This window comes from Miscanthus floridulus, chromosome 14 (assembly GCF_019320115.1).
Source record: "Miscanthus floridulus cultivar M001 chromosome 14, ASM1932011v1, whole genome shotgun sequence".
Lineage (NCBI taxonomy): Eukaryota > Viridiplantae > Streptophyta > Magnoliopsida > Poales > Poaceae > Miscanthus > Miscanthus floridulus.
The window spans coordinates 85,397,094-85,415,861 of record NC_089593.1 but is presented as its reverse complement, the minus strand read 5'-3'; the positions used below and the strand labels follow the sequence as shown (position 1 = coordinate 85,415,861).

The 18,768-nt window shown below is 45.8% G+C and overlaps 1 pseudogene; it reads left to right on the top strand.

The window, feature by feature from the left end:
- The first annotated feature begins 2,152 nt into the window (after positions 1 to 2,152).
- On the top strand, positions 2,153 to 4,837 carry LOC136503904 (uncharacterized; annotated as a pseudogene).
- The last annotated feature ends 13,931 nt before the right edge of the window (positions 4,838 to 18,768 follow it).

Sequence of the window (18,768 nt, the reverse complement as noted above, 5' to 3'; positions counted from 1 at the left end):
ATCTGAGTTGTGAAAATTAATGAATACGATTTTCTGAATATTGTGCTCTCTACAATTTGATGAAAAGCGGATCACGTTTTTCAAGTCTGAACTCTGAAGTTTAAATGTAGAATACTATTATTCCTAATCTACAGGCGCAATTGGGGAAAAAATGTAGAGAACACTATAAGGTTGCTTGGCTTCTATGAATGAATTGAAGGAACGGATGTTTGACAGAGTATAACGAATTGAAATCCACAGTACAACAGTATCCAAGCGTTAAGTTCAATTAACGTGCCTAGTTTTTTTTTTATAATATTGGGGTTACTTTTTTTAGCGATGAAGGTAAATGCTACTTTTGCTGAAACAAATCAGAGCCTAAAATCAGTTTTATGTCCAGTGACGTTCATTATAGCGTGGAAGGGCAATGCCAATTGGTAAAGTTCCCTTCTTGGAACAAAAAAAAAAAAAAGGAAGACCAGCTGCCTCGAATTTATTACTCTTCCAGCAGTTGCAATGAGTAGCTTTCAAAGAAAAAGCTAATGAAATATATTATCAGAACTCGTGCAATTCTTTCTTGGCAAAGGATGATGCAGCACTAATCTGCCACGGCTTTGGAATGTGGACCTGGATGTGTTTCTGCATCAAACACGGCATCTATCAGGTCAATATTTTTCAGACAGCAGAAAAAGTTGGGCCGAGCAAGCTGCATATGAATACTGGAAAGAGTTTCAGCAATGTTGTTTAGTTGGGCCTACAGCAAAATACTGAAACTGGGAACATACTGTTTCTCTCATGTGGTGGTTAGAAGTTAGAACTCTAAAACAGCACCTATAACAATAGGATGGAACAAGTCAGGACTGGTTAATGTGAGCAAAGAAACAAAGATAAAATCAAGACTAGCAAACATTAAGATGTCCACCTCAAGAATGTACCTGAAAAGCCTACTCATTTCAGGACCCCACATTGTTCAAAGGATGACCCACATACATAGAAACAAGAAGAAGATAGGATCAGCAGCTAGACAGTGAGATTTCGCCTGTTGTGCCACTGCACTGTGGGAATGATTGACTTATTTCTCGAGATTTGTGGCTCGGCGGCTTTCGCTCAGCTCATGGACTGCTAAATGATGGACGCCTCTTTGAGATGTCCCTTTCTATTTATACACAAGGCCAGGCATTAGTGCGAAGCCGGAAAAAGAACCCCTTTTTGCTTTCTGAAGAAGGTTCAGTAATCATGAGAGCTTGTGCCACCTTACTTTCGTGGTTGTTGGGTTTTTGATGCTATCATGCTCCCAGCTAACCATTGTCACCTACTAAGGCTGATTATAAATGGTTCATTCAGTGCTAAGAAGGGGACATGTTTTAATTGATCATGTAAGCAAATGCCTACAAATAACTGTATATGCGGTTGAAATTTAAAATTTTATTGACAACATATCGGTGTGTTACAATGTATAACTTATTGCACGATCACCTTGTGGCTTGGAGATTTATATAACGGTCACATAATATGTTCTAATATATTGGAATCAGACTGTATACGACCCCTGTACACACAAATGCATGTGTCCTAACTTATATGAGCATAGATCATGTGTCCAGATGAAATACAGATCAGGAGAGATACGATGACAGTTTGGGAAGTAAAAAAAGCAGGACAGAAGAATCCCTTCGCTCTTTAAATATTCTTCAAACTTTACTGCTATCCTCGGTTACTCAAAACAAATATAACGATAGACATCTCTCCTGGTTGATAAAAAAAATAAGTTACTTAAAAGTCAAAACAAATATAATAAGTAATTTTCAAATTATTATTTCGGTGTTGTTCAAAGTGTACATTTAAAGGCAAAATTGTATCTTCTTTTTATAATTGACTATAAGGCTCTAATAAACTAGCATTGAGGCAATGAATTGAATGTAGTTTATTTAGTTAGGTTCCTTATAATAGAACCTAGAGGTATATGCATCGTAGGCCCTTGAACTTGTCGCGTGGTGCCACTTAGGTACACAAACTCTCAAATCGTACTTTTGGCACCCTAATGTTGTTTAAGTATGCCACTTAGGTCCATAACTCATCAGATCAAGGTTTTTGCCGACGTGGCGTCCACAGAGCGCACATGAGCTGCGCGTGAGCCTGGTTTGGGACGTGCAAATAAGCAGAGAGGCCCCCAGTTCTTTTCATATCCTCCATTTCCCTCTCGATTCGTCGTCAGACGTACGTAGGCGTCAGTAATGGCGGCGCAGCAACGCTCGGTGGTCCTCCCCGTGCGCGCGCTCGACGGCCGCGCTACGTCTGTGCGCCTGCCCGCCACGGCCTCCGTGCGGGACCTCAAGGCAGCGCTGCATGTCTGCTTCCCGCCCGCGTAGGCTGCCCCGGCCTTCCACCTCTTCCTCCTCGGTGGCAAGCTCCTCCTGGACGCCAAGCTCGCCAACCTCTCACTCGCCCGGGGCGAGTTCATCTCCCTCATCCCCTTCATCGCCAAGCTCACCGCGCCGCCGACGGCGAGCGCCAATCCGAACCCACGTGTCGGCCCCTCTGTGTTCCCCATGGCCAAAAGGAGTAAGTTTTCTTCGTCTTTGATGTGGCGTGTGGAGGATGTGTACGCCAAGATCGCCAGGGTGCCCGTCCACGACCCGACCTCGCCGTCCTTCTACTGCCACGGCGTGGAGCCACTGGACCCTGCTCGGATGGTGGAGCACCTCAAGCAGGGGCTCGGGAAGCATGGCCAGATCAGGCACGTCCAGGAGATCCCCGGCAGCGAGGCGTCCTTTTGCCCGCTCCCGTCTCACCTCTCGCAGCCCACCAGGGAGGCGCTCAGGGCCATCGGAGTGACGAGGCTGTACAGCCACCAGGCCCAGGCCATCGCCTCCGCCGCTTCTGCGTCTGACAAGGGCAAGCACGTGGTGGTGTCCACCTCCACGGCTAGCGGCAAGTCGCTGTGCTACAACATGCCCGTGCTGGAGTCCATCTCGCGTCCCGCCGCGGCGTCGTGCGCGCTCTACATCTTCCCGACCAAGGCGTTGGCGCAGGACCAGCTCAAGACGTTGCGGGGGATGGTGAAGGGCGCCGGCGACCTCGGCGACGTCGTCAGCATCTACGACGGCGACACCCCGATGAAACACCACGCAAGGATCAGGGACGGCGCGAGGCTGCTCATCACCAACCCGGACATGCTGCACGTCTCGATCCTGCCATGCCACACGTAGTTCCGGCGAATCCTGTCCAACCTCGAGTACGTCGTCATCGATGAGGCTCACTCCTACAGGGGCGCCTTCGGCTGCCACACTGCGCTCATCCTCCGACAGCTGAAGCGCGTGTGCGCGGACGTCTACGGGAGCCACCTGACCTTCATATCCTGCACGGCGACACTGGCAAACCCCTGGGAGCATGTCGCGGAGCTCGCCGGCCTGGACGCTGATGACGTCGAGCTTGTGCAGAATGACGGCAGCCCTTGGAGGCCCAAGCACTTCCTCCTGTGGAACTCGTCAGTGTCAAGGCAAGGGAGGTGCCCGAGCGCAACGCAGGAGGTCTCCCACCTCTTCGCCAAGATGGTCCAGCACGGGTTCTGGTGCATCGCCTTCTGCAAGACGAGGAAGCTCTATGAGGCCGTGCTGGCGCGCGCACGAGATCCTCGAGGAGACCTCGGCGGAGCTCGCGGACACCATCTGTGTGTACCACGACGAGTATGTCACCGAGGACCGGAGGAGGATCGAGGCCGGCCTCTTCGATGGGACGCTCCGCGGCATGGCGGCGACAAATGCTCTCGAGCTCGGGATCGACGTCGGCGGCATCGACGCGACGCTGCACCTCGGGTTCCCCGGGAGCATGGTGAGCCTGTGGCAACATGCCGGGCGTTCCGGGCTGAGGTCAAAGCCGTCCATCGCCATCTATGTCGGCCTCGACGACGCGCTGGACCAGTACTTCATGAGCTTCCCGCACAAGCTGTTCGGTAAGCCGGTGGAGTACTGCCATGTCGACTCTCGCAACCGCAAGGTCCTGGGGCAGCACCTCGCCTGCGCCGCTGTGCCCGAAGCACGACGCTAGGCACTTTGTTCCCGGCATGGACGGTGCCATGGTGACCCTAAGAGATCAGGGTCACCTGATGAACACGAACACGAACAGTTCTGATCAGTCAGGCGTGTGGAAGTACGTCGGGCCTGACAAGAACCCTGCTCACGTGGTGAGCATACGAGCGATCGAGCACGATTGGTACAAGGTGGTGGACAAGCAGGGCTACCGGGTGCTGGAGGAGATCGAGGAGAGCAAGGCTTTCTTCCAGGTGCACGAAGGCACCGTGTACATGCACCAGGGCGTCAGCTACTTGGTCGAGCAGCTAGATCTATTGATGAGGACGGCGTACTGCCGAGCAGCAGCTGATCTCAAGTACTACACCAGAGTTCGTGATGTCACCGAGATCAACATCCTCCAAGCCAATGGCCATGGTGATGGAACTGCCGGTGATGAAACTACATCATCATCATCATTGCCCAGGCTGGGGTTCGACGGTGGCGTGCACACGGCGTCGCATGCGCTACTCAGCGTCCTGCCGCTGCGCATGATGTGCGCCGCCTCCGACCTTAGGACGCGGTGCGCTGTCGCCACGGCGCGCGGGAGCTAGAGCAGGAGCGGAGCTCCGAGTGACGGTGGTGACAGGGTGCCTAGGGTCCTGCTGCTGTACGACAAGCACCCCAGCGGCATTGGCCTGGTGGCGCAGGTGGAGCGCCTCTTCGGTGAGCTGCTAGTCACGGCCCTGCAACTGGTCTCAGCGTGCGGCTGTGCCGACATGGATGGCTGCCTAAGCTACGTACAGAAAAGAACTCGGGGCCTCTCTGCTTATTTGCATGCCCCAAACTAGGCTCATGCGCAGCTCACGTGTGCTCTATGGACGCCACATCGGCAAAAACCTTGATCTGATGAGTTATGGACCTAAGTGGCATACTTAAACAATATTAGGGTGCCAGAAGTATGATTTGAGAGTTTGTGGACCTAAGTGGCACCACGCGACAAGTTCAAGGGCCTATGATGCATATACCTCTAGAACCTATTTAGCCAAATTCAAATCCTCGACTTGCTAGGAGTTCTCGGTGATGTGACCGGAGATTAAAAAACATTAGCATTGAGGTATTGTCCATCTACCATAACCTATTACTAGTCCTAGCTGTACAATGACCCTGTTGATGAGATACGATTAAAGAGCAAATAGGCTTGTTGACAACCAAAATTGTCCATTATATGAAATTGTCAAAATATGGAGCAAACTTCACCATTGCATTTCTCTCATCGAGACGGTAAAAAAACATATATGGAACATCTATTTCGGTGTCTGGATGAAGGAGTTGTTCCCTCAAGAAAATCTTACCCTACTAGAACTTCTGACCCCTTGATTTTGCATGGAGGTTCTGAGTCTGTGCGAAAATCAGAACTTCTGATTTTCACCTAAAAGTGCTGGCTTTGTGTGGAAATCAGAACTTCTGAGCCTGTCAGAACTTCTGATGTTCGCCTGGATGTGCTAGCTTTACGCGAAAATCAGAACTTCTGACCCTGTCAGAACTTATGATTTTCGCAGTCCGAATCAGGGAGAGTCCAAACTTGATTTCAACTCTTCCAAACTCATGGGAAACTTAGAGATTAAGTCTTGGAGAGGTTTCCTACTGGGATAAGACCACCTCCCTCTATATATATGAGAGGATCATGGCCAATTGAGTTCCCATCTATCCAATCATCATACAAACCAATCTATCAACTCCTTTTGCCCTAATTCCCCTCTCTCAACCTCTCTTGCTATTCGTTGAGTTTCCTGGCAGAGATTCAGTGGCATCCTCGATGGCCTTGCTGGTCCTAGGAGATCCTCCATGTGCTCCTCCCTGACGGGTCTTCCCAGGAGAAGTTTGGGAGCTTTTCCGGCCGAGAACAGGCTCTACATCGGTCTTATCGGTCTCTAGATCGGTTTGATCGATTATGCCATGTTCTTGCTGCGTTGCAGGTTGTGTGAAACCTCTTTGGGCATCCAAGGCCCTACTGGTGTGTTGGCTTGGGGTCATCTTCAACGTCAACATACTTTTGGCGACTCCGCTGGGGAGAGCAAAGCGAATCAAGAATCAATCTACTAGCAACATGTGAGGCAACGATGGTACTACCACCGACGTGGGTGACAAGACCATCCCTTTAATGAGGCTAACATGATCTTTCCTCAAAATATGGATGAGCTTCTAGATGAGTTATGCCAGAAGCCATAAGCCAAGCTCGATGCCGATGTCAAGGCTTTTTTGGAGAGCTGCACCAAGAATTAGCACGACAAGGTTACTCAATTCCGTGAACCCGCCTATGGCGATGCTACTACTTCCACATCTTCAGGCGCCAGGGAGAAGGGAGATGGAAAAGCTAAGTATGATGTGGAGGTAAATACTGATGCTTATCCTACTCATGCCAATTTTGCTCAGATGTTGATAGATGAAAAGAAATTGCATAATAATAATCCTTAGCATCTTTCTAATCTACTTCAAGCACGTATGGATAAGTTAGAGGGTAAGACAACCGATTGTGATCAATCGGGTGCCGTGCAACAACCTCAATTTGGTATGCCTTTGAATTTTTATGAAAAATCAAACCTCTCATGCTTTCGCTAGCCAATTTCAATTGGCCCCTTCAGCATTTGAAACCGATAAGGCTGGTCAACCTGTTGCTAGCACATCTACACGTATAGGTACTGGTGCACAAAGTTTGGGTCAAGCACTTTGAACCGATTATGGATCATCAACAAATAGAGCTTCAGTGGGGCATAATATTTTACCAAACCCACCATAGTCACCTAGTCAAATTCCTACATTTAATGTTACTCCTAATGCTCCTACTATCAATTTTGATGATGCTTTGAATTTGTTTAAGGATGAACTAGCTAAATCTCTTAAAAATAGTTTAGGAGTGCAACTTAAATCTAGTAGGAATACTTATCAAAAGCCGTACCCTTCTACTTATGATTTCATGAAAGCACCTGAAGGGTGGAGGGTACTTGATTTTCAGAAATTTAGTGGTGACGATAGTAAATCGACCATGGAGCATATTAGCATGTTTCTTGCACAATTGGATGAAGCTAGTGCTTATGATTTTATGAAAGTTTGTAATTTTCCTTTATCTCTTACTGACATAGCTTTTGCATGGTTTACTTCATTATTGTCTTGTTCTATTGGTTTATGGTCTGAATTAGAAGAGAAATTTCATAATCACTTTTATAGCGGTGCTCATGAAACTAGATTGTCTCACCTTGCATCGGTTCGTCAAGGGCGTGATGAGTCCATCCATGATTTTTTCAAATGATTTAGAGAGATTAAGAACCGATGTTTCCATTTAAATATTTCTGAAAGAGATTTAACTGATTTATGCTTTGCCGGTTTACGTTCTAGTATTAGAGAAAAGCTTGAGCATTATGAGTTTCACAATGTTAATCAACTTATGCAAAAGGCCGTTTCAATTGAATCGCGCCTTAAAGAGTCTCGTGATGCTTATAAATCTCATCGTCAGAATGTGCATTTCGTTGGTGACTGTTCCGATGATTCTGATGATGATAATAAAGAATGTTTAGCTACTGAAATTAAATGGCCAGTAGAGAATAAATTGGTTACTTGTCCTCTCAAGCCGATTCATAAAAATCAGAATGAGGAAATGAAATTTACTTTTGATTTCTCTAAATGTGACCGAATCTTTGATGAATTGTTGAAATTCGGTTATATTAGAATCAATTATACATTGCCTTCAGCTGATGAGTTAAAGAGAAGGGCTTATTGCAAATATCATAATTCTTTTTCTCATGCCACTAATGATTGCAATGTTTTTCGTCGGCAGGTCCAATCGGCCCTTAGTGAGGGACGATTGATTCTTACTAAAATGCAAGTTGATAAGACCCCTTTTTCCATGCACATGGTTGAAGCAGGGGCGCCCTCTGTTTTGATTCGTTTAGAGCAAGCCGATAAAGCCCAAGGCAAGAACATGATTATTGGCGAACCACGTGTAGCATCGAATGTTGAAATGAATTCAGGACGCAAAGTGGTGCTTGAGAAGGATGATGAAGGCAAGAACAAGTTGAAGATCACCGCTGGATCAACATAATATTTAAGAAGGCAACAGTGGTATGAAACAACGGTAGCACAACAAAGGCCGGCTAGGCCGACTTGACCAGTTGGCCAAGCCAACTCTAGCACACAGTAGGGCCAGTCGGCTTAGCCGACTTAGGGAGTCGGCTGCCACCACCTCCGCCAAGTCAGCTGAGTCGACTGCGCTAGCTAGCTTAGCCGACTCCCCTAGTTCCAATAGCTTTGGCGTCTCCAGTGTTCATGCTTTGCGCACATTTGTTCCTCAATGATCGGAGATTGGCACCTGGAAGACCAATGAGAAGAAGAACCAGGGAGAGTTCATGAAGAAGCAATGCACCTTTGATAGGCTCATGACCAAGTATAAGCAACAAAAGGCTGATTCCCAGAATTGGCCGTTCAAAGAAAGAGGGTCTACTCTGCTAAGCAGGAAGATGACAAGATCAAGCAATTGGCGGTGGTGCAACCAATAGCTCTGTCTCAGAGAGTTGTTCCTCGTGTATCTCATTGGGGTCCCTCGATTCTGCTGGTCAAATCTGAAGGACCTCCGTGTTTAGCCGATTGAATAATGGCCAGTCAAGCTCCAGTGGTGCAAGTCAAGATCACGTGATTATTTTTAGGACTCTAACTCCATATGAATCAGGAAAGACACCAATGCAGCAAGTCTATGTGCCTAAGAAGGTTGAGGTTCCCGTTGTTTCCCACCAAGAGCTAGGCCTCAATCGACTGTCACAATTGGCTCCATGGAAGCTCCTATCATTAATCATGATGGGCCGATTGTAATTGAAGAAATTACAGTATCTAAGCAAGATGAAGCACCCAAAGATGTTGCTGGAATTGAAGAAAAGAAGTGCTTCGAAGGAGATTCTAAGTATCAGCAACCCATATGGTGTCCTCATGGGTTGAATAAAACTCAAAGGCGTAAGTTGTAGCATGCCCGACATAAGCAACAGAAGAGGGAGAAGCTTGCCAAGATGGAGGGTGAAATTCTCAACCCCATACATGTCGAAAATCTTTTGGAAGATCAGAACACCGCTATTGCTGTTGGCTAGATGGCTCAGCCAACTTCAGAGTCGACTAAGCTGACTCATGTGCTGAGTCAGTCAGCTAAGTCAACTTTGGCTGCCCCTGCTGCTCGAGATGTGCCAGAGTCAGCTAAGCTAACTTCCCTTGCTAATGTTGCTTTGGGAAGCCCAGAGTTGGCTAAGCTAACTTCGGAGTTGGCTAAGCCAACTCCTGCTGTCCCGGGTGCCTTCGAGGTGTGCTCCGATGATTTTGCTACTACTGTTGCTGCCCTGGTTGGCATGGAGGTCCCTGAGGTTCCCTATGAGGAGATGGTTGACTATGAGGCCACCCTAGAACGAGGGGAGATCAATGTGGTTGTTTTGTCTGTCGATTACTACATCGTAGCAGATGACTCTATGGTGGCAGAATTTAACTTCACAATGAAGAGCGCTGTATTTTAGAAGCTAGATGACTCTATCAACCATCTCAAGCTTCTACATGTGAAGGGCCATATCAATGGTACTCTAGTCCATAGCATGTTGGTGGACAATGGTTGAGGCACCATCATGATCTGAGGCTTCGTTAGAAACAACTTGAGCTGCTCAAAAGCTGTATCAGCCTCTTTCGACCAGGAGAAGCGCTCGGAGGCCTTAAGTAGTTTGAAGAACGGTAGTCACTTCTCAGCGAGGCATCATATAAAGCGACTGAGAGCATCCATGCACCCTGTGAGCTTCTGTATATCCTTTACGCAGGTTGGCCGTTTTATATTGGTGATGGCAGAGACCTTGTTAGGGTTGGGTTCGATACCGCGGACGCTGATGATGTAGCCTAGGAGTATGCCAAATGGAACTCTAAAGATGCACTTTGAAGGATTCAACTTCCATCGGTATCTTTTCAGGTTGGCGAATGTTTCTTCGAGGTCGGCAATAAGATTGTCGACGGTCTTGGATTTGACGACCACATCATCGATGTAAGCTTTGATGTTGCGGCCTATCTATTGATTGAGGCACATCTAGATGGCCCTTTGATAGGTCACCCCAGCGTTCTTGAGTCCGAAGGACATGGTGGTATAGCAATATGCAACAAAAGGCGTGATGAATGACATTTTGATCTGGTCGTCCTCTTTGAGAGATATCTGGTGATAGCTGGAGTAACAGTTGAGGAAGGAGAGGAGTTCGTAGCCAGCGGTGGATTCTATAACCTCATTTATCCGAGGCAGACCAAAGGGGTCTTTAAGGCAGTGTTTGTTGAGATCAGTGTAATCAACACACATTCTCCATTCTTTATTCTTTTTTGAACTAGAACTAGATTTGCTAACCACTCAGGATGATACACTTCTTTAATAAATCTGGCATCTAGGAGCCATTTTATTTCTACCCTAATAGCCTCCTTCTTGTCTAGAGCAAATCATCAGAGTTTCTGCTTGATCGGTTTGGCGGTTGGCGAGACATTCAAGGAGTGCTTGATCTTCTCCTGTGGTACCCATGACATATCTGTAGGTTTCCAAGCAAACATGTCGGCGTTGGCACATAGGAAGGAGATGAGCGCGCTTTCCTATTTGGGGTCAAGATGAGCCCCAATCTTGATGGTCTTGGTGGGGTCATCGAGGCTGAGGCCAACCTCCTTCGTTTCTTTGGATTTGGTGGATGCATATGGAGGCTCTAGCGCTGGGATCTCTAGGCCATTGGCGGGCACCGTCTTGGTGTCGATGACCATGCTAGCCATCTGGATGAAGAGGTTGGTGGCTTTGGCAAGGGCGAGACTCTATGTTTCGTAGGCGTATGCGACAGAGAGGTTGCCCCGTAGAGCCAGAACTTTAGCAGGTGAAGGCATCTTTAGTACCAGATAGGCATAGTGTGGTATGGACATGAACTTGGCTAGAGCTGGCCAACCAAGTATGGCGTGGTAGGTGGTGTTGAAGTCGGCGACGTAGAAGTTGATGTGCTCAACGTGAAAATTGCTAGCCATGCCGAACTATACTGGAAGAGTCATCTCTCCCAATGGTTTGGATGTCCTGCCAGGTACCACACCCCAGAAGGAGGAGTCGGAGGAAGTGAGGTCTTCTATTCCGAGGCCTAGCTCCTTTAGGGCTCCGGCGAAGAGGAGGTTCTGAGCGCTTCACCGTCGATGAGTACTTTCCTAAAGAGTACCTTCTTGACGGTGGCATCGAGGATGAGGGGGAAATGCCCTATGTAAGGGATGTCTACCCGCTGGTCGGCCCTACTGAAGGTGATGGGGCCCTTAGACCAAGGGTGATAGCTAGGGTTGGCGATGGCGTCTTCTGTGTTGATGGCGAGCACTCGACAGGCGGTGAGCTTTCGATCTCTTCTGCTCTCGGTGGTGGCAAGGCCCCTAGAGATAGTGGTGACCACCTTGTCATGATCTTGGAAGGCGTTGTTGTTGTCCCCAGGTGGTCGGCGACCTCTGGCTTCATCGTCGTTGTCGTCATCCTTCTTTTTGGCCTGGAACTCCTTGGCCAAACCAAGGCAGTCTTTCATGTTGTGCTTGTTGTTCTTGTGGAGGGGGCACGAGCCTTCGAGGATCTTCTTGTACTGCTCGTCGTAGTTGCGCTTGGCACGAGGTTTGCCAATGGCAGCGATGATGTGCTCTGGTCGACGGCGGCGATATTGACCAGCTTTCGACCTTTCTGGCTGATCACGACCATTGTCCTGATGGTGGCCGCGGTCATCGTAGCGGTGGTCATTATGGCATCGTTCATCGGGGCGCTCGTCGCCGTGGTGAGTTGGGTGGTGATTGCCTGCATCCTTGTTGAAGCAAACTTTGGCCTCTTTGGCATCGACGTACTGATCGGCGGTCGTGATCATATCGCTAATCCCCTTTGGTGGCTTACGATTAAACTTGGAGCGGAGGTCATGGTGATGGAGTCCTCAGATGAAGGCTTTGATGACTTCCGCTTCCATGATGTTGGGAATAGAGTTCCACATCTTGGAAAACATCTAATGTAGCAACGGAGGAGCTCAGACGGTTTCTGATAGATGTAATTCAAATCATGCTTGGTGCCCGGATGAGTACACGTAGCCATGTAGTTTTTAGTGAAGACCTTCTTCAGCTGTTCCTAGGATCCAATGGAGTCCGGGGTGAGGCTTGTGAGCTAGTTCATCGCAGTTGGCATGAGCATGATGGGAAGATAGTTTGCCATGACGCTGGTATCTGCCCTGGCGGTGCACACGGCAGTGGCATAAGCTTGTAGCCATTGTGTAAGGTTCATCCACCCCTCGTAGGGCTCGATCCACGTGATCTTGAAACCAAGAGGTAACTGGAGTGTTTGGAGTGCCCTTGTGAATGGTCGGGGCCCTTTGGGATCATCACCGTCGTGATCTGTGGTGTTGCTGGCATTGAGTGGCTAGAGGGCTGCGTCCAAATTACCAAACTCTTGCTCGTATTCTTGATGCCGTCGTACTTCCTCTTCATGGTGAGAGAAACGGCGCCCGTCGATATGACGTCACGTGTCTCGGAGATTGTTGATGTGCGCTCAGACATCTTGGTTGACTTCTTGGTCATGTTGGCGAGGGTAGTCGATGCGGTTCCCCCTAGCTCCCCTAGAGAGGTTGTCCATCATCACGTTGTTGATCGGCGAAATGGCTTCTGCTGGGGCGACGATTGGATCTTGGTGCGGTGGATCGGCGAATCGAGCCCATCGAGTAGGAAGGTGTAACACCCCAAAATTTGCCACTTTTGAAAATAGAGTTAAAATGATTTATTTGTGAATTTTTGTGCACATGAAATATAGGAAACTAAAATTTTTCATTAAATTAAAATTCATCATAAGGTTTAGCAACAAGTTTCAGCATACATGCCCTTGCATTTGATTTATTTGGTTGAGTAGTTTTGATTGAAAATTCAAAATTGGTTAAATTGCTTTTTCAAATGAAATTGAAAATGGTTTTGAAGTAAAAGAAAAGAAAATTTGAAAATAAAATAATTTAAAAAGTTGTAAAAATAATTTTTGGGAAGACTTACTAAAATCCCTCATTTTACTTGTGTTGAAAAAGTATATTTGAATCCCCATTTGGATTTGGTTTGGTTTCCATTTGAATTTGGAAAAAAACAAGATTTGGAAATTAGAAAATTTCCTTTCTCTTCAATCCAGCCCGAAGGCCTGCTTTTCTCTTTCCTTCTCACAGCCCAGCATCCTCCTCCCGCGTGGGTTGAGTTGGCGCGTAGGCCCATAGCTCCTCCTCCTCCGTTTTTCCGTGGCCTATTTTCTTCCGCGGGGCCAGTTCTGCTTTCCGCCTTCCGCTGGCCCAGCTGGCCGTCGGTCCATCTCTTCCTCCCAGCGGTCCAGCGTCACCTGCCCCTCTCCGCTCATGGGCCGGCCCAGCCGAAGCCGCCGTGCACTCACCTCCCTCTCGCGTTGCGGTCATGTGCCTCCTCTATGACTGACATGCCGGGCCCGCATGTTAGGGTCATCCTTTTCCTCCCGTTGTCCCCGAGCTGGACTCCACGCCGCTTGCCGTGCCTCCCAAGGTTCCAGGCCTTTAAATAAGCCCATGCCGCTGCCTCCCTACTCCACCCTCCAGCGCTGTAGCTGCCTTCGCCGAGCCACCGCAGCCATGCTGCAATCTAGCGTCGCCAAGTCGCCGTCGACCGCCGAGCGAAGGGCCATCTCTGCTTGCTCTGCATCGCCGAGAACCTTCGTAGTAAGTTCACCTCAACCTCCTCTTCCACCCCATGCTGTCCTGGTTGAAAATCGTGCACTGTAGGGCTGTTTCCTTGCTTCGCCGCCGAGTTTCCTTACTCCAGCCATGGCGCCGCCGCGGATAGCTCGCCACCGTGACGTCGTGACCCTCCCCGTTGCCTTCATCAGGTTCGCCATGTCCTCCTCTTGCTCCTCGTCCTCTTCACGTGTCTCATGGGGCTCGGATTTGCCCAAACCAAGCTCGCCGCAAAGCTTCTCGTCGTCGTCAATGGCGCGCCGCCGCGCCAGCCACTGTTCCGGCAGCAGCCTCCTCCGTCTCTTTTCCCGATTGAATACTGGCCATCCGATTTTGATCCAACGACCGATAACAGAAGATACCCCTTCGCTGTGCTATTTGCAAAAAGACCCTTATAACTATTTAAGTCTTAACCCGCTGTTCAAAATGTTTTCCCGACTTCATTTTCTTATTTTGAAAGCGTATTTCTCTTCAGTTATATTGAAAATACGTTTTCACTTATTTACAGATTTGCCACTGATTTTGTTTTAGCCATAACTTCTCCGTTTTAACTCCGATTTGATCTGTTCAAATTGCGTTAGGTTTGTAATTTCCTAATCTAGATGTCCATACTACTGTTATGAAGGTTTTAAACTTTTAAAATTCGAGGTTAGATTTAACCTATTATTTTAATAAAGGAAATCTTGTTTATTTCATATCTTCTACGTTTTAACTCTGTTTTAGCCCATTCAAGTTGCGTTAGATTCATAGCGATGAGATCTACGTGTTGGTAGCAATGTTTATCATGTCGCTAATACTAGAATTTCATGGTTTGAATCATATCGTAAATAAGAATTATGCAACTGGGTTTTGTAAATAAAATATGATTTGTTTTACTTTAGTCTTATAATTCGAATCTAAATTTGACTTAATTCAATTTTATATAAGCTTTTATATAGTTAAAATAAATGAAGCCTATAGTTTTCTTTTCCATGTATAAAGCAGATCTATCGGTAGATGTTTCTTTTTCACCGAAGCTCCGATTAGCGTGCTTTTCGCATTTGTGTGTTCGTAGCGAGACGTAGATTCATTTTATAAACTTTTCATCTTGATTTTCTTTTTGGTGTACTGTTCTAATTTAGATCTATTATTTGCTTTGTGTATGATTGTATGGATGCTTGTGTGGTGCTTTATGATGTCGTCCAGTCAGTGAGATATACATGGTGATCAAGAAGAAGGAGAAGAAGAACGTTGAAGATTAAAGCTTACCGAAGGATCAGTGTTTAAGGCAAGTATAGCATGGGATCATCCTTGTTGTCCTATACACCTTTACTCATTTAATTCATACTGCATGTGTCTACCTTGACGGCCACTAAGGATATCCTAGTCTTTTGTACTTGTGCCTTGTTACCTATGGGGTATTGCATTGGGTAGTATGATGCTAGTGCTCAATTAAAGCCATGATCTTGTAACTTGACTAATGGAATATGCAATAAACACTAAAATATGCTTTTTAGCAACATGGAACAAGGGGGCTAGAGCATTGGGCTATTTTTATGGTGCTCTAGATTCCTCTCCCTAAGGACTTATCTGTAAGTGATCATCCAAGACTTACAGTACAGCTGTGAGGGCTACATGGCTCTGGCTTTAGCTCAGTATGAGGACCTTTTCTAGATTGTTGGTGGTTACCTTTATTGGCATAAGAATGGCTTGACGAATCGGGTATAGTGCGGCCTCTGTCCCCTTGTGTATAGGATGCGTGTCATTATGCCATCGGGAACGGGGGCTCTACATCTGTTTGCCGATTGGATCTAATGGCCCTAACTTGTTAGACGAACCTTTGAAAGGCTTCATAGTGAACCCTGCCGACCTTCCTTGGAAGTGGGTCAAGAGATTAGCTACCTCGGGCGAATGGGTAAATCATGACTCACAGTGAAAGTGTACAACCTCTACAGAGTGTAAAACTGGTATATCAGCCGTGCTCACAGTCATGAGCGGCCTTGGAACCCTTATGGAATAGATGATGAACATTAATGGTATGGATGATGAAGATGCTCACTAATGGTTAATTGTTTATGCTATTCATTATTCATGTTTACCTGATCATGTGTTTATATGGGCTTGTGATAAACTTGTTGCTACTCACTTGCTAAAATGATGACTCATTAAAAGCTAATCGTAGTTAAACCAGTGTCAGCCTTTTGAGCCTCATGAACCCCATGTTATATTTGTTGAGTACGACATGCACTTACGCTTGCTTTATATTTTTCAAATATTTGGATGAAAATCCCGGATGGGTACCAGATTGCTAGAGTTTGGAGGAGTTAGGCTTGTGATCAACCAGTCAGTTGTCCCTGTTGATTTGGAGTCTTCACCTGAAGATCGGAGTTGTCTTTCTGTTGTCTATACTCTAAGGTCATATTCTTTATACTAATACGTTATATGTTGAGCATTGTCTTATGATATTACCCTTATTTGTAGCTATATGTGAGATTTGACTTCCTGGGCTGACATATGGTGTGTATCTGGTTTTGTTCTTAAAACCGGGTGCTACAAAGTGGTATCAGAGCAATACTGACTGTAGGACGCAAGCCTAGTAGAAACTGGTCGTTCTAAGGTTTCAAAATTGCTACAAAAACCCTTGCTCTATGAACCTTGATATTTTCTTCTCTACTATATCTCTACCCTTGCTATTCATCTCTACCTTGGTGCTTATTTTAATGTCTTTGTTTTCATCTCCACCCCTTGATTTGATATGCTTTTAGAACTGTTCATCATCACCTTATTGCGTAATCTAAAGACGAGTCTTAGGATTGTTACCCCTAGCATAATGAGGACGATAGTATCGCAAGTTGTGTCAATGATTGAATTGTGCATCTTTATTGCTTGTTGAATTGTCATTGTGCTTATGATTGTTTTGGATCTTTGTAATGATTGCAATGATCTTGTTGGGTGTTCCCACAATTTCATTTAGCTTATAGGCCTAAGGTATAAGGATTAATGAAATAAATAGTCAGGTTTTGGTTATCTCATGTTTCCTCTATCCTGTCTTTTGGAGCTGTCTGCACTCTTCAGCTTATATCTCTAATCTTAGATGACTAAAAATCATGAAAAAATTCTGGACAATAGTAGACTTCCATATCTTTCTCTGAGCGGAAGAATCATCCTGATAGCTATTTTGGTTATGGAGATACGGAAATCACAAGGCGATGCATCTGTGCTGTTTGGAACCCAGAACAGTTTCTATTGTGTACTGTTTTCAACTAAGAAAACTGAGTAATTTGGAAAAGTGTTCTATAAGGAAGTTGTGGAGAATTTTATAAGCTTTCCAACGGTATAAATTAAAACTTCATTGGATTAACAGAATGAGAGTTACAGCCGTTTTACGATGCTGCTGTTTTTCTGCTCGTGAGGCATTCCAGATTTCTTGTTCTTACCCATACATAGGGTATCATTGGGATGTCAGGATGTCCTTATGCTAGTTAAACCATCTAGAAGGAGGTGCAAGCTATGCTTGGTGTCCCCTAGCTTATTTTTTAAGGAGGGCAGCCAAGTTGAAGAATTTACAAGATGAAGTATCCTACGTTCTAGTTTGCGCAGCGGAAGAGTGGTGGTACCCAAAGATGTGAGAGAAACTTAGAGTTTCAATGAGATTTGGTTAAAGGTTCAATGAAGGTTTAACCAAGATCATCAAGATTTTGGTAGAGCTACCAGAGAAGTTTTTAAGTTAGTTTGGATCAAGAAACCTCAGGTGAATGATTGAAGGATTCCAAGAAGAGGTTGAAGTAAAACCTATGTATTAGCTTTGCCAGATCTGGACGAGAGCTTCATATCTACAATGATGCACCTTGTCAAGGTGTGGGATATGTCCTTATGCAAGAAGAAAAATGTAGTACCTTGCTCATTAAGTCAGCAAAGGAAGCATGAGTTAAACTACCTAGCATGTTATCTGGAGTTATCCATTGTGGAGCATGGAAGTACTGTCTTTTTAGAAGTAAAAGTGATATCTAGTAGGATTACAAGAATCTACATGACATCTTCATAAGTTGGTCTTGAGCATGTGATATCTTCGTTGGAACGATATTGATTATGACTTGGAAAAGTGCTATCACCTGGAGAAGAAGTCGCGGCCGATGCTCTTAGCAATGGAGAATTGTGCTAAGAAGGTTCGGGTGACACCAAGGATTAAGAATTGTATTTCAAGTTTGAGTGACTTGACCAGAATCATTAATGTTTGAAGATTGGTAGTAGAGTCTCCTTCTGACCAAGAGAATCATCAGGCTTTGTTGGAAGGTGGATATTTTAAGACAATGGAACTACACGAGGAAGTAAAGAAGAGTCTAAAGGCAGAGTATTCCTATCTCCTAGTCGACGTCGTCCGAATCTCAGGGACGAGATTCATCTTAAGGGGGTAGAATTGTAACACCCCAGAATTTGTAACTTTTGAAAATAGAGTGAAAATGATTTATTTGTGAATTTTTGTGCACATGAAATATAGGAATCTAAAATTTTTCATTAAATTAAAATTCATCATAAGGTTTAGCAACATGTTTGAGCATACATGCCCTTGCATTTGATTTATTTGGTTGAGTAGTTTTGATTGAAAATTCAAAATGGATTAAATTGATTTTTCAAATGAAATTGAAAATGGTTTTGAAGTAAAAGAAAAGAAAATTTTAAAATAAAATAATTTAAAAAGTTGTAAAAATAATTTTTGGGAAGACTTACTAAAATCCCTCATTTTTACTTGTGTTGAAAAAGTATATTTGAAACCCCATTTGGATTTGGTTTGGTTTCCATTTGAATTTGGGAAAAAGAACAAGATTTGGAAATTGGAAATTTCCTTTCTCTTCAATCTTGCCCGAAGGCCTGCTTTTCTCTTTCCTTCTCACGGCCCAGCATCCTCCTCCGGCGTGGGCCGAGTTGGCGCACAGGCCCACAACTCCTCCTCCTCTATTTTTTCGTGGCCCGTTTTCTTCCGTGGGCCCAGCTCTGCTTTCTGCCTTCCGCTGGCCCAGCTGGCCGTCGGTCCATCTCTTCCT